This window comes from Trachypithecus francoisi, unplaced genomic scaffold, assembly GCF_009764315.1.
Source record: "Trachypithecus francoisi isolate TF-2019V2 unplaced genomic scaffold, Tfra_2.0 Contig01579, whole genome shotgun sequence".
Taxonomy (NCBI): Eukaryota; Metazoa; Chordata; class Mammalia; order Primates; family Cercopithecidae; genus Trachypithecus; species Trachypithecus francoisi.
This window is the reverse complement of record NW_022681442.1, coordinates 18,258,469-18,275,605: the sequence shown is the minus strand read 5'-3', so window position 1 is coordinate 18,275,605 and position 17,137 is coordinate 18,258,469. Positions and strand designations below refer to the sequence as shown.

At 36.3% G+C, this 17,137-nt stretch overlaps 1 pseudogene; it reads left to right on the top strand.

Moving 5' to 3' along the window:
* The first annotated feature begins 8,759 nt into the window (after window positions 1-8,759).
* LOC117066748 overlaps window positions 8,760-17,137 on the top strand; it is a 30,538-nt pseudogene continuing 22,160 nt past the window's right edge.

Below are 17,137 nucleotides of genomic sequence, written 5' to 3'. Positions count from 1 at the left end.
ATAATATAATAAAAATAATAAGGTTTATACTGAGACACATTACAATTGTCAAAATTTGAGGAGTGGGAACAAGATGGCTGAATAGAGGTTCTTCTGAACATCCCTCTCCAGGAACATCAAATTTGACAACTATCTACACAAAGGGAGCATCTTCATAGAAACCAAAAATCAGATAAGCACTCACAGTGCCTCGTTTTGACTTTATATCACTTAAAGAGGCACTAAAGAAGGTAGGAAAGACAGTCTTGAATTGATTATTCTATGCCTCCCACATCCCCTGGCAGTAGTCAAGTGGTGTGGAGAGGGAGTCTGTGCACTTGGGAGAGAGTGCAGTGATTGTGAGGTTTTGCATTGAACTCAGTGATGTCCTGTCACAGCGGAAAGTAGAACTGGGATGAACTCAGCTGATGCCTGCCTGTGGAGGGAGTATAGAGACCAGCCCTAGCCAGAGGAGAATTACCCTTCTTAGTGGTTGGAGCTTGGGTTCCAGCAAGCCTCACCACTGTGAGCTGGAGTGCTCCGAGGCCCTAAGTTAACTTAAGGGACAGTCTAGGCCACAAAACCTGCAATTCCTAGGCAAGTCCTAGTGCTAAGCTGGGCTCAGAGCCAGTTGACAGGGTTCTTGTGACCTACTGAGACACCAGTCAGGGAGACTAAGGGAGCACTTGCCCTACCCCATCCTGAACCCCAGGCAGCACAGCTCATGATTCCAAAGGAGACCCCTTCCTTCTGCTTGAGAAGAGAGGGAAGAGTAAAAAGGACTTTGTCTTGCATCTTGGTTACCAGCTCAGCCACAGCAGGACAGGGCATTGGTAAGGGACGTAAGACTCCCATGCCAGGTCCTAGCTTCTGGATGACATTTCTTGACACATCCTGGGCCAGAAGGGAACCCGCTCTCTGGAAGGGAAGGACACAATATAGGCAGGACCCATCAGCTACTGACTAAAGAGCTCTTGGGCCCTGAAGAACTAGCAGTGATACCCAGGTTGTACTGCAGGCCTTGGGTGAGACTCAGAGACGTACTGGCCTCAGGTGAGAACCAGCATATTCCCAGATGTGGTGGCTACTGGGGAAGACTTCTTCTGCTTGAGAAAAGCAGAGGGAAAAGTAAAGAGTACTTTGCTTGCACCTTAGGTAACAGCTCGGCCACAGTGGGATAGAGCACCAAGTGGGCTCTTGGGGTCCTTGATGCTAGGCCTTGGTTCTTGGATAGCATTTCTAGACCTGCCCTGGGCCAGAGGGGAGCCCATTGCCATGAAGGGTGAATCCTAGGCCTGGCAGCCTTCACTACAAGTTGACTGGAGAGATCTTGGGCCTTAAGTGAGCATTGATGTTAGCCTGGCAGTACTCCTCATGGGCCTTGTGGTAGTGGTGGCCATGGGGTGAGGCTCCTATACCTGTGGAAATGGTAGGGAAGAATGGGAAGGACTCTGTGATGTGGTTGGAGTGCAGCTTAGCTACAGTAGAATAGAACACCAGATAGATTTCTAAGATTTTTGACTCCAGTCCCTGGCCCCTAGATGGCATCTCTAGACTTGCCTGGGGCCTGGGAGATCTCACTGTCCTCAAGGGAAAGACTCAAGCTGGGCTTGCTTTGCCACCTGCTGATTGCAGAGCCCTAGGGCCTCGAGCAAACATAGGCCGTAGCATAGTAGTGGTTACAGCAGGCCCTGAGTGAGGCCCAGTGCTGTTCTGGCTTCAGATGTGACCCAGCTCAGTCCCAGTGGTGGGGTGGTGGCCACAGGGGTGCTCATGTTACCCCACCCCCAGCTCCAGTCAGTTCAACACACACACACACACACACACACACACACACACACACAGAGAGACACTCCGTTTGGGAGAAAGTAAGGGCAGAGAACAAGAGTTTCTGTGTGGACATGAAAGACTCAGTGATGACAGGTGTAATATACACAGAGGCAGGAAAAATTGCAGGAAATTGTAAAGTTTTCCCACATTAAGGGATAAAGTAAAAATGGCATTCCAGTTCTCAGGAAAAAAAAATTCAATCAAGCATACAACACCCTATTTTCAAAACTATGACAATTGAGCTTTTAGTGCAAATTTATATGGAGATATTTCTTTTGAAATCCAGATAATTCAACCGGATCTTATCCAAGACCACCAAGGCAGTACCTCTACCACAGTGTTAGTGCACTGGGGTACTCCCTAATGTAGATATGGCTTAGATCACAACCCAAGTCCTTTTGAATATCTGGAAAGCCTTCCTGGAATGGAAGGCAGGTACAAACAAGCCCAGACATCAAAGAATACAATAATACCTAACTCTTCAATGCTCAGACACCGACAAACTTCCACAAACATCAAGACCATCCAGGTCTTGACCTCACCAAATGAACTAAATGGACTAAATAAGGCACCAGGGACCAATCCTGGAGAAACAGAGATATGTGACCTTTCGGACAGATAATACAAAATAGCTGTTTTGAGGAAACTCAAAGAAATTCAAGATAACACAGGGAAAGAATTCAGAATTCTATCAGATAAATTTAACAAAAAGATTAAAATAATTTAAAAGAAGTAGGAATTCTGGAGTTAAAAATGCAATTTACATGCTGAAGAATGCATGAGAGTCTCTTAATAGCAGAAGTGATCAAGCAGAAGAAAGAATCAGTGAGCCTGAAGACAGGCTAGTTGAAAACACACAGAGGAGACAAAAGAAAAAAGAAAAAAAAAAAAAAGAAGCCTACAAGATCTAGAAAATAGCCTCAAAGTGGCAAATCTTTGGCCTTATTGGCCTAAAAGAGGAGGTAGTAAAAGAGATAGGGGTAGAAGTTAACAGATAACTTCCCAAACCTAGAGAAAGATATTAACATTCAAGTACAAGAAGATTATAGAACACTGAGCAGATTTAACTCAAAGAAGGCATTTAATAATTAAACTCCCAAAGGTCAAAGATAAAGAAAGGATCTTGAAAGCAGCAAGAAAAAAGAAACAACATAAAATGGAGCTCCAATATGTCTAGCAGCAGACTTTTCAGTGGAAACTTTACAGACCAGGAGAGGGTGGCATGACATATTTAAAGTGCTGAAGGGAAAAAAAATTCTACCCTAGAATAGTATATCTGGCAAAAATATCCTTTAAATATGAGAAGAAATAAATACTTTCCTAGACAAGCAAAAACTGAGGGATTTCATAAACACCAGACCCACCCTCTAAGAAATGCTAAAGGGAGTACTTCAATCAGAAACTAGAGGATGTTGATGAGCAATAAGAAATCATCTGAAGGTACAAAACTTCCTGGTGGTACTAAGTACACAGGAAAACATAGACTATTATAACACTGTAACACTATTATTACACTATAAAACTGTAAACATGGACTATTATAACACTGTGTAAACTACCCTTATCTTCAGTAAAAACACTAAATAATGAACCAACAAAAAATAACTACAAAAACTTTTTGAGACATAGTACAACAAGATATAAATAGAAACACAGAAAGTTAAAAAGTGGGGGAAGAAGTTAAGTCATAGAGTTTTCATCAATTTTCTTTTTGCTTATTAGCTTATTTATGCAAGCCATGTTATTATCAGCTTAAAATAATGGGTTATAATCCAAGCCTCATGCTAATCAAAATAAAAAAACATACAATGGATACACACACACAAAAATTAAATCATACCACCACAGAAAATCATCTTCACTAAAAAGAAGACAGGAAGGAAGGAAAGAAGGAAGAGAATGTCACAAAACAACCAGAAAACAAAGAACAAAATGACAGGAATAAGTCATTACTTATCAAGAGTAACATTGAATGGAAATGGACTAAACTCCAAGACCCAATAACCTGTGGCCTACAAGAAACACACCTCACATATAAAGAGACACATAGTCTGAAAATAAAGAGATGGAAAAAAGATATTCTATGCCAATGGAAACCAAAAAAGAGCAGGAGTAGCAATACTTGTATCAGACAAAATAGATTTAAAGACAAAAACTGTAAGAAGAGACAAAGAAGGTCACCATATAATGATAAAGGGGTCAATTCGGCAAGAGAATATAACAATCTTAAATATATATGCACCCAACACTGGAGCACCCTGATATATAAGGCAAATATTTTTAGAGCTAAAGAGAGAGAAAGATCCTAATACAATAATAACTGGAGACTTCAATACACACTTTCAGCACTAGACAGATCTTCAAGAGAGAAAATCAATAAAGAAACATCAGAGTTAATCTGCCCTATAGAACAAATGGACCTAATAGATATTTACAGATATTTCATTCAGTGGCTGCAAAATACACACTCTTTTCCTCAGCATATGGATTATGCTCAAGGATAGACCACATTAGGTCACAAAACAAATCTGAAAAAAATCAAAAAGTTGAAATGATATCAAGCATTTTCTCCAGCCACCATGGAATAAAACTAGAAATCAATAACAGGAGGAATGTTGGTATTTATACAAACACATGGAAATTAAACAATATGCTCCTGAATGACCAGTGGGTCAATGAAGTGATTAAGAAGAAAATTGGAAAATTTCTTGAAACAAATGATAATGGAAACACAACATGTCAAAACCTATGGGATACAGTGAAAGCAGTACTAACAGGGAAGTGTATAGCTTTAAGCACCTACATCAAAAAAGAAGAAAAACTTCAAATAAATAACCTGATGATGCATCTTAAAGAGCTAGAAAAGCAAGAGCAAATCAAACCCAAAATTAGTGGAAGAAGAAAAAGAAAGATCTGAGCAGAAATCAGTGAAATTGAAATGAAGAAAATGATACATTTATCTTTTTTTGAAAAGAGAAACAAAATTGACAAATCTTTAGCCAGACTATGAAAAAAATAAGACCCAAATAAATTAGAGATTAAAAAGGAGAAATTATAACCGATACTGTAGAAATTTAAAGGATCATTAGTGGCTACTTTGAGCAACTGTATGCCAATAAATTGGAAAACCTAGAAGAAAGGGATAAATTTCTAGATACATACAACCTTACCAAGATTGACCTATAAAGAAACCCAAAACCTGAACAGTCCAATAACAAGTAATGAGATCAAAGCCATAATAAAGTCTCCTAGCAAAGAAAAGCCCAGGTCCCAGTGGCTTCACTGCTGAATTCTACCAAACATTTAAAGAATTAATACCAACCCTATTCAAACTGTTCCAAAAAATAGAGGAGGGAAATACTTCCACATTCATTCTCAAGGTCAGTATTACCCTGTTACCAAAATCAGACAAAAACACATAAAAAAAGAAAACTACATGCCAATATCGCTGAGGAATATTGATGCACAAATCCTCAACAAAATACTAGCAAACCAAATTCAACAACACATTAAAAAATCATCTATCATGACCAAGTAGGATTTATTCCAGGGATGCAAGGATGGTTTAACATATGCAAATCAATCAGTGGGATACATCATATCAACAGAATGAAGGACAAAACCATATGATTATTTTAGTTGATACTGAAAAAGCATTTGATAAAATTAAACATTCTTTCGTGATAAAATTGCTCAAAAAATGGTGACAGAAGGAACATGCCTCAACATAATAAAAGCCATATAGGACAGACCAACAGCTAGTATCATAATGAATGGTGAAATACTGAAAGCCTTACCTCTAAGATCTGGAGCACAACAAGGATGTCCAAGTTCACCACTGTTATTTAACATAGTACTGGAAATTCTAGCTAGAGAGATCAGACAACAGAAAGAAATAAATGGCATACAAATTGAAAAGGAAGAAGGCAAATTTTCTTTGTTTACAGATCTTGTTCATAGATGATCTTATGTTTGGAAAAACCTAGATTCTGCCAAAAAACTATTCGAACTGATAAACAAATTTAGTAAAGTTAGAGGATACAAAATCAATGTACAAAAATTAATAAAATGTATGTGCCAGCAGTGAACAATCAGAAAAAGAAATCAAGTAAGTAATCCCATATACAATAGCTACAAATAAAATAAAATACCTATACGTAACCAAAGAAGTGAAATATATCTACCATGAAACTATGAAACACTGATGCAAGAAATTGAAGAGGACACACAAAAAAATGGAAAGATATCTGATGTTCATGGATTGGAAGAATCAATATTGTTAAAATATCCATACTACCCAGCAATCTGCACATTTAATGCAATTCCTATCAGAATATCAATGACATTTTTCACAGAAATGGAAAAAGTAAGGCTAAAATTTATATGGAACCAGAACAGTCAAAGCTATCCCGAGCACAAAGAACAAAATTGGATGGCTCACATTACCTGAATTCAAATTATACTACAGAGTTATGGTAGCAAAAACAGCATGATACTGGAATAAAAAGAGACACATAGACCAATGGAACAAAACAGAGAACCCAGAAATAAGTCCATATATCTACAGTGAACTAATTTTTGACAAAGATGCCAACAACATACATTGGAGAAAGAATAATCTCTTCAATACATGGTGCTGGGAAAACTGGATATCCATATGCAGAAGAATGAAACTAGTCCCCTATCTCTCATCATATAAAAAAAATGAGCCAAAATGGATTAAAGAGTTAAATCTAAGACTTCAAACTATGAAACCACTAAAAGAAAACACTGGGGAGACTCTCCAGGACATTGGAATGAGCAAAGATTTCTTAATACCCCACAAGCATAGGGAACCAAAGCAAAAATGGACAAATAGAATCATGGCAAGCTAAAAACCTGTTGCACAGCAAAGGAAACAATCCACGAAGTAAAGCAACTACCCACAGAATGGGAGAAAATGTTTTCAAACTACCCATCTGATAAGGGATTCATAACCACAATATATAAGGAGCTCAAACAGCTCTGTAGGAAAAAAATTAATAATCTGAATTAAAAATGGGCAAAATATCTGAATAAACATTTCTCAAAAGAAGACATACAAATGGCAAACAGGTATATAAAAAGGTGCTCAACATCATTGATCATCAGAGAAATGCAAATCAAAACTACAATGAATATATCATTTCACCCCACTTACAATGGCTTTTATTCAAAAGACAGGCTGTAACAAATGCTGGCAAGGATGTGGAGAAAAGGGAACCCTTGTACACTGTTGGTGGGAATGTAAATTAGTACAACCTTTATGGATAACAGTTTGGAGGTCAAATAACTGAAAATAGAGGTATCATACCATCCAGCAATCCCATTCCTAGGTATATAGTTAAAAGAAAGGAAATCAGTATATCAAAGAGATATCTACATTCTTCTGTTTATTGCAGCACTATTCATAATAGTCAAGATTTGGAAGCAACATAACTGTCCATTAACAGATGAATGGATAAAACAAAATGGTATGTATATACAACAGGGTATTATTCAGCCATTAAAAAGAATGAGATTGAACTGGAGGTCATTATATTTAGTGAAATAAGTCAGGCACAGAAAGACAATTTTTGCATGTTCTCACATAATGTGGGGGCTAAAAAATGAAAAAAATTTAATTCATGGGAATAGAAAGTAGAAGAATAGTTACCAGGGGCTGGGAAGTATAGTGTGTGTTGGGGATTATGGGGTGGAGTGGGGATGGTTAATAGGTAGAAAAAATAGTTAGAAAGAATGAATAAGACCTAGTATTTGCTAGCACAACAGGGTGATTAAGGTGAAAAATAATTTAATTGTACATCTTAAAATAACTAAAAGAACATAATTAGATTGTTTGTAATAAAGGAGAAATGCTTGAGGGGTGGATACCCAATTTATCCTGATGTGATTATTATACATTGCATGCTTGTATCAAAATATCTCATGTAACCCATAAATATATACACCTACTGTATACTTATAAAAATTTAAAAAGTATCAAAAGTAAAAGACAAATAATTTTGAAGGCAGCAAGAGAAAAGCAACATATTACCTTCAGGGAATTCCACCCATAACACTATCAGCATATTTTTCAGCAGAAACATTGCAGGATAGCAAAGAGTGGGATTATATATTCAAAAGCTGAAAGAAATAAACTGCCAGCCAAGAATACTAAACCCAGCAAAACTATTCTCTACAAATGAAGAAGAGATAAAGACTTTCCCAGACAAACAAAACTGAAGGTTATCACTACTAGACCTGCCTTACAAGAAGTACTTAAGGGAGCTTTTCAAATTGAAACAAAATGTTACTAAATAGCAACATAAAAGCATATGATAATGTAAATCTTAGTGGTAAAGGTAAATATATAGACAAAACAATGTAATACTGTGACAATGATGCATAAATTACTTTTCACCTTTGTGGAAATGTTAAAAGACAAATGTATTAAGAATAATTATGATCACAAAAATGTGTTAGTGGGTACACAATACAAAAAGAGGTAAATTTTGACATCAGTAACATAAAGTGTGTTTGTAGAGGAGGGAAAATATAGTTTTTATAAGTGATTTGAGTTAGGTTGTTATTAAAACTTAAACTGTTATAACTATAAGAAGTTTTAGTTAAGCCTCATGAAAAAACACAAAGAAAAAAACCTACAGTAGGTACAAATAAGATAAAGAGAAACCAATCAAAGTATATCACTACAAAAATCTTCAAATCACAAAGGAAGATAGCAAGAGAGGAAAAGTGGAACAAAAGAACAACAAAACAGAAAACAACTAACAAAATGGCAATGATAAGTGTTTACCTATTGATAATTACTTTAAATGTTAATGAATTAAATTCATCAGTCAAAAGATACAAAGTGGCTGAATAAATAGATAAGATCACTTTTCCGCCGGCTCCCCACTCCCACTGAGTGCCGCTCAGGCTGCACTGCGCAGCCATCGTCTCCCTTCAGTCGCCGTCATGATTATCTACTGGGACCTCATCAGCCATGATGAGATGTTCTGCGACATCTACAAGATCCAGGAGATCGTGGACGGGCTGTGCCTGGACATGGAGGGGAAGATGGTCAGTAGGACAGGAGGTAACATTGATGACTCGCTCATTGGTGGAAATGCCTCCGCTGAAGGCCCCGAGGGCGAAGGTAGGGAAAGCACAGTAATCACTGGTGTTGATATTGTCATGAACCATCATCTGCAGGAAACAAGTTTTACAAAAGAAGCCTACAAGAAGTACATCAAAGATTACATGAAATCAATCAAAGGTAAACTTGAAGAACAGAGACCAGAAAGAATAAAACCTTTTATGACGGGCTGCAGAACAAATCAAGCACATCCTTGCTAATTTCAAAACCTACCAGTTCTTTATTGGTGAAAACATGAATCTGGATGGCATGGTTGCTGTATTGGACTACTGTGAGGATGGTGTGACCCCATATATGATTTTCTTTAAGGATGGTTTAGAAATGGAAAAATGTTAACAAATTTGGCAATTACTTTGGACCTATCACCTGTCATCATAACTGGCTTCTGCTTGTCATCCACACAACACCAAGACTTAAGACAAATGGGACTGATGTCATCTTGAGCTCTTCATTTATTTTGACCATGATTTATTTGGAGTGGAGGCATTGTTTTTAAGAAAAACATGTCATGTAGGTTGTCTAAAAATAAAATGCATTTAAACTCAAAAAAAAAAAAAAAGACCAACAATATGCTGTCTACAAGAGGCTCACTCTAGATTTAAGTACACACATAGGCTGAAAGTAAAGGGATGAAAAAAATACGATTTAATGCAAATGGTAACCAAAAGACAGCAGGGATGGTGACTTTTAGACAAAGCAGATTTTATGTTAAAAAAATACAAAAAACGATAAAGATCATTACATTAAAAAAGTGTCAATAGGAAGATATACAAATTAAAAAAATATATGCACCCAACATCAGAGCATGCACATATATGGAGCAAACACTGACAAATTTAAAGGGAAAAATATGCAGCAGTACAAGAATAGCAGGAGACTTTAATACTCCACTTTTGATAATGGATAGGTGATCCAGACAGAATATCAGTGAGGACATAGTAGACTTAAATAACACTGTAGACCAAATGGACTTAATAGACATACACAGAACGTTCTATCCAGCAGCAAAAGAATGTACATTGTTCTCAAGCACACATGAAACATTTTCCAGAATAGATCACGTGCTAGGTCACAAAACAAGTCTTAAGAAAATGGAAATCACTTTAAGTATCTTTTCTGACCACAATGGAATGAAACTAGAAACCAGTAACAAAAGAAAAACAAGAAAATTCACAAATACATGGGAATTAAACAACATATTATTGAACTATTGGGTCAAAGAAGAAATCAATTAGAAAATAACCACAAGACAAATGAAATTATAGCATAACCACATTCACAGGATACAGAAGAAGCAGTACTAAGAGGGAAGTACTGATAAATGCTTAAATTATAAAAGAAGAAAGATCTCAACTACACAAGCTAACTTTACCATTACGGAATTAGAAAAAGAAGAAGAAACTAAGTCCAAAGTTAGCTGAAGGAAGAGATAATAAAGATTATATAGAAATAAGTAAAATAGAGAACAGAAAACAATCAACAGAAGTAAAAATTGGTTTTTTAAGAAGATAAAATCAATAAACCCTTAACTAAGAAAAAAATGAGAGAAGACTCAAATAAATAAAATCAGAAAAAGAAAAGAAAAGACATTACAATTGACACAATAGATGTTAAAAAGACCATAAGGGACTATAAGAACAATTATATACCACCAAATTAGACAGCCTAGAAGTAATGGATATCCTAAGAACCTACAACCTCACAAGACTGAATGAAGAATAAATAGCCTAAATAGATTAATGACAAATAAGGAAATTGAATCAGTAATAAAAAATCTCCCAAGAAACACAAACCCAGGACCAGATGGCTTAAGAGATGAATACTACCAAACATCTAAAAATTGACACAAATTCTTCTTAATCTCATCCAGAAAATAAAACAGTAGAGGACACTTCCAAACTCATTTTATGGGACCAGCATCACCCTGATACCAAAGTCAGAGAAAGAGACCACAAGAAAACTGCAGGTCAGTATCCCTGATGAATATGAATGTAAAAATCTCCAACAGAATATTAGCAAACCAAATTCAACAGTACCTTAAAAAGATCTTATAACATGACTAAGTGGAATTTATCCCTGGAATGCAAGAATGATTCAATACGTGCAAATCAATTAACATGATACTACGTGATTCATTAACAGAATGAAGGATAAAAATATTAGATTTTCTATTTCTTCTTGTGTCCATTTTGATAAATTTTTAAAAGAAATTTTTGTATTTTATCTAAGTTTTCAAAAAAATTTGTGCACAATATTTGATAAAGTTTATTATTCTTTTAATGTCTCTAGAATCTGTAGTGATATTCCCGTTTTCATTCCTGCTATTAGTAATATGTATTGTTTCCCTTTTGTTCCTGCTCAGTACAGCTAGAAAGATACTAATTTTGTTGAGCTTTTAAAGGGTTAACTTTTGTTAATTTTCTCTATTGTTTCTTTGTTGTTTATTTTATTGATTTCTGCCCATATATTTATTATTTTCTTCCTTCTACTTACTTTGGATTTACTTTGATTTCTTTCTTTTCTAGCTTCTTAAAATAGAAATCAGGTCACTGATTTTAGACCTTTCCCTTCCTTCCTCCCTCCCTTCCTTCCTTCCTTCTTCCTTCCCTCCCTCCCTTCTTTCTTCCCTCCCTCCCTCCCTTCTTTCTTCCCTCCCTCCCTCCCTTCTTTCTCTCTTTCTTTCTCCCCTCCCCTCCCCTCCCTTCCCCTCCCCTCTCCTCTCCTCTCCTCTCCTCTCCTCTCCTCTCCTTTCCTTTCCTTTCCTCTCCTTTCTTTTCTTACAGGATCTCCCTCTGTCACCCAGGCTTGAGTACAGTGGCATAATTATAGCTCACTGTAGTCTCAAACTCTTGGGCTCAAGATATCCTCCTATCTTGGTCTCCTGAGTGGCTGGGACTGCAGTCATGTATCACCATGCCCGGCTAACTTATTATTTTATTATTAGTATTATTATTATTTTTGTAGAGACTGAGTTTTGCTACATTGACCAGGTTGGTCTTGAACCTGTGGCTCAAGTAATTCTCCTGCCTCGGCCTCCCAAAGCACTGGGATTACAGGCATGAGCCACCATACCCAGGCTTTTGTTTGTTTTTCTTTTTCTAAAGTAAGCATGTAATGCTATACATTTTCCTCTAAGCACTTGTGATAGGCTGAATAATGACTTCTCCAAATGTTTTCACATCCTAATCCCTGGAATTTGTGCGTATCTTATATGGCAAAAGAAACTTTGAGTATGTAATTAAATTAAAGATTTTGAAATGAGGATATTATTCTGGATTATCAAGGTGGGCTTCATGTAATTACAATGATCCTTAGGGAAGCATGAAGAGTCAGAGCAGAATGCATTGTGATGAAGCAGAGACTGGAGTGATACACTTTGAAAATGGAGGAAGGGGCCACAAGCCAAGAAGTACAGGCTTCCACTGAAAGTGGAAAAAGGCAAGAGAATTGATTCTTCAGAGCTTCTTGAAGGAAGCAGCCCTGCTGACACCTTGACTTTAGTCCAGTGCAACTGATTTCAGAATTCTGATCTCCAGAACTGTAAAAGCACACATTAGTGTGTGTGTGTGTTTCAAAAGCAACCCAGTGCTACGGTTTGAATGTGTTCCTCACAAAGCATGTGTTGGAAACTTAATTACCAATGCAACAGTGTCAGAAGGTGGGTCCTAATAAGAGGTGTTTAGGCCATGGGAGAATGGCCATTAATGTGGATTAATGTTATTATGAGAGTGGGTTCATTACAAAAGGATAAATTTGGCCCCGTCTTGTTTCTCTCTCACCATCTCTTTGTCTTTCCACCATGGGATAATGCAGTAGGAAGGCCCTTGCAGATCTAGTCCCTCAATCTTGGACTTGCCAGCTTCCAGAACCATGAGCCAATAAATTTCTGTTTATTATAAATTACTCAGTCCATGATATTCTGTTATAGCAACACAAAATGGAATTAAGATACTTAGTTTGTGGTAATTTGTTACAGCAGCAAAAGGAAACCAGTACAGTACTGCTTGAGTGACAGCCCACATTTTTGCACATGTTGTAAATTTATTATCAGTTCAAAATATTTTCTAATTTCCTTTTGTGTTTTTTTTCTGATACCAAATGCATGTATTTTCCCAGCAGCAACCAATTCTTCAATTCGCTGACACCAAATGGGTGTCCAATAATACACTTAGATTCTATACTGACACTAACTATACTGACTAACCAGGGTTAGTCCAGATCTCACAGGTCAAGGGCTCAGTTCTGCAAGATTGCCCTCACTTCAGATGCTAGCCAAAAATGGGGTCCCCAAGCTGCCCACACTTCTCTTCATGAGAATTTATAGTCACAAATTCAGTGGTTCCCATGACTCATGCCTCAGGTTTGATAATTTGCTAGAACTCACAGAATTCAGGAAAGTGCTTTGTTGTGTTTACCAGTTTATGATAAAGAATATAACTCAAGAACAACTAAATGGAAGAAATGCATACAGCAAGGTACAGGATGGGGATGGGAGAAACATAGAACTTTGTTTCTAAACCCTATCATTTAGGGGTTTATATGGAAGCCTCTTACATAGACTTCATTGATTGAATCATTGGCCATAGTTAATTTAACTCAATTTCCAGCCCCTCTTCCCACTCTGGAGGTTGGGGAATAGGGCTGAAAGTTCTAACTCTAATCCTGTGGTTCATTTTTCTATTGACTGGCTTTCATCTTGAAGTGGTCTAAGGCTCTCCCTCCATGAGTCACCTCATTAACTTACAAAAGACTGTAAATTACAACTGTTACAGGAGCTCTATGCTCTGGGAACAATGACCAAATATCTACTTGTTTTATTATACCATATCTTTGATCCATTAAGTTTTTAGAAGTATGATATTTAATTTCTAAATATTTTGGAATGTTACTGGATCTCTTTGGTTTTTGATTTCCAATTCTATTGTGATCAGATAATACACTCTGTATGATTTCAATCCTTTTATTGAAACTTGTTTTACCTCCAGCATATGGTCTATTGCGGTGAACAGGTCACGTGCCCTTAAAAATGATGTGTATTCTGCTGTTGCTGGGCATAGTGTTCTTTGAATGTCAATTAGGCTAATGTGGTTGACACTGTTACTCAGAAATTTATGTCTCATTACCTATCTAGTTTTTCTATCAATGATAAATAAGATGGCAGAGAGAAAGCTATGTTAAATCTCCAACTATGATTGTAAATTTGACTGTGTAAATCTTTTTTGCTTTATAGGTTTTTGAAGCTCTGTTATCAGAAAAATCTATACTTATCATTGTTTTGTCTTCCTGATAAATTGTTACTTTTCACACTGGGAAATCAATCCTCTTTATCTCCCTTAAATTTTGTGTTCTTGATGTCTATTTTATCTCATGATAACATAATAACTCTAGGCTTCTTATGCCTGATATTTGCATAATACATCTTTTTCTATCTATCTTCTTTCAGCTACCTGGGTCTTTATATTTAAAGTATGTCTCTTACTGAGTGCATATAGTTGGGCCTTGCTTTGTTATTATTTTCATGATCTTGTCTTTTAATTAGAGTATTTAGTCCACTTACATTTAATATAATTTATTATATGACTGAATTTTGTTTTACTATTTTTCTATTTGTTTACCTCATCTGATTTTTTGTTTATTGCTCATTTCTGGCCCTCTTTTGGATTTATTGAATATTTTAAGAATTCCATGCTATTTTTATTATTATATATTTGAATTAGTTTTGTTTTAAGAGGTAGCTATAAGGATTACAACATATTTCCCTATCTTTTCCCAATCTACCTAACTTTCAGATTATACTACTTCACATAAAACTTAAGAATTTGGTAAATGCATAGGTCTGTTAAGCCTCCACACATTACATTATAGTTGTGGCCATGGTTTGGTTTGTTTGACCCCTCCAAATCTCATGTTGAAATTTGATCTCCAATGTTGGAGGTGGTCCTAGTGGGAGGTTTTTGGGTCATGGGGGCAAATCTCTCATGAATGACTCTGTGCCATCTCGTGGTAATGTGTGAGAGTTCTTGTTCTGTTAGTTCCCAAAAAAGATAGTTGTTTAAAACAATCTGGCACCAACCTCTTTGCTCTCTTGTTTTCTCTCTCACCATGTGATGTCTATACACACCAGCCTCATCTTTCCCTTCTCTCATGAGCGGTAGCAGCTTGGGGATCTCATTAGAAGTAGATGTTGGTGCCCTGGCCACCCTGCCCCTGCCATGTTTCTTATCCAGTCTGCAGATTCATGGGCCAAGTCAACCTCTTTTCTTTATAAATTACCCAGCTTCAGGTATTTCTTATAGAAACAGAAACAGACTAAGACAGTTGTCATATGTATTACGTTTACTTGTGTTATAACTTCCACAATACACGTTTTATTTTTTGCTTAAAACAGGTGCATGTAAAGAAATTAAGAAAAACAGTATTTCATATTACCCAGTATTTACTCCTTCTGATGCTCTTCATTCTTTCCTGAAGTTCCAAATTTCCCTTTACCCTCAAAATTTCCTTTAGCATTTCTCGAAGCTCAACTCTGCTGGTGATGTGTTGTTTTAGTTTCCATTTATCAGAAGATGTATTTATTTTACCTTCGTTCTTGAAAGGTATTTTTCTGGATATAGAATTCTGGGTGACAATTTCCTCTTTTCTGTACTTTAAAGATATTTTCCCACTGTCTTTTGGCCTCTACGTTTTCTGCTGTCTGGAGTAATTTGTATTATTTCTTTCTGTTTAATGTGTCATTTAAGTCAGGCTGCTTTCAATTTTTCTTTATGTTTGTTTCCCATTAGTTTGATTGTAAGGTGCCCGTGTGATTCTTATTTGTATTTATTCCTCCTGAGATTTGCTGAGCTTGTAGGTGTAAACTTATATTTATCACCACATTTGGAAAAAAACCTGGTTATTATTACTGCACATTTTTCTCCTGCCCCATTCTTTCTACCTGCTCCTTCTGAGAATTCAATCATGTGATATTACATATTTGATAGTGTCCTGCAGCTCTCTTTATCTCTGCTCATTTAACTATCTTTTTGTTCTTCTGATTCCATCATTTTTTGCTCTATTTTCAAGTTAACTGACTATTCTTTTTATCATATTCAATCTGATATTAATCCCATTTTAAGAAACTTTAGTGTTTTTCAGTTATGGTATTTCTACTCGTCTCTTTTTTTATCATTCTATTCCTCAGCTGAGATTTCTTGCTTTTGTTTATTCCTATGAAGATATTTTCCATTACACCTTTGGGCATAGTTACAAAAGCTGCTTTAAAGTCCTTGTTTGATAATGTTTATATCGGGTTCGTCTTGCAAAAGACCTTTCTTGATTGCCTTTTCATTTGGATATGAACCACATTTTCCTGTTTCTTCACATGTCTAGTAATTTTGTGTGTGTCCTGGACATTTTAAATGATACATTTTAAAGACTTTGAAGGTTGTTATAATCTTCTAAAGTACACAGACATTTTTTGCTTTAGCAGACCTTTAACTTGATTAACTTGAACTTCAAACTCTAGGTCCCCTGTGGTTGTTGGCTTAGCTGGACTTCTTGGAGTCTTCCTCATGCTTGCATAATTCAAGTTAGTCAGCATAGTTTATTTATAGACTTGAGGCTCCTCTTCTCTGGCTCTTTTCTTTCTGAGACTTTTCTTCTCATTCTTTAGCTTCTGTGGACAAATTCTGTCCCGTAGATCTTTGAGCCAGTGAAACTATGGGTTTCAACCCAAGTTTCAGTTGCCCTACCTCTCACTGTCTGTCTTCAGGTGGAGAGCTATAAAAATGGGAAACTCACCCATTGTTGCTCCTTTTTTCCAGGTGTTGATTCTCTTTCAGTTTCTGCCTGCTTTTGGTTCCTCTCCACTTCCTTCAGAAAATTGTTTTATATATTTTGTTGAGCTTATATATGGTATCTGAAGGAGTTTATACCAACGCGAGCTACTCATTACTAGAGACCCTCCCCACACTTTTTACACACATCATTTATCCTTTTCTCTGTTAATGTCTAGTTAGTACACACACACACACGCACACACACAATCTTAGCTTGCTTTTATTAATTGCTTTTATATATCTTTATTAATCTTTTATATTAATCTTATATTATCTTTTATTAATATATATATATCTTTATTAATCTTAGCTTACTTTTGTTAATTGCTTATATATATATATAATCTTAGCTTGC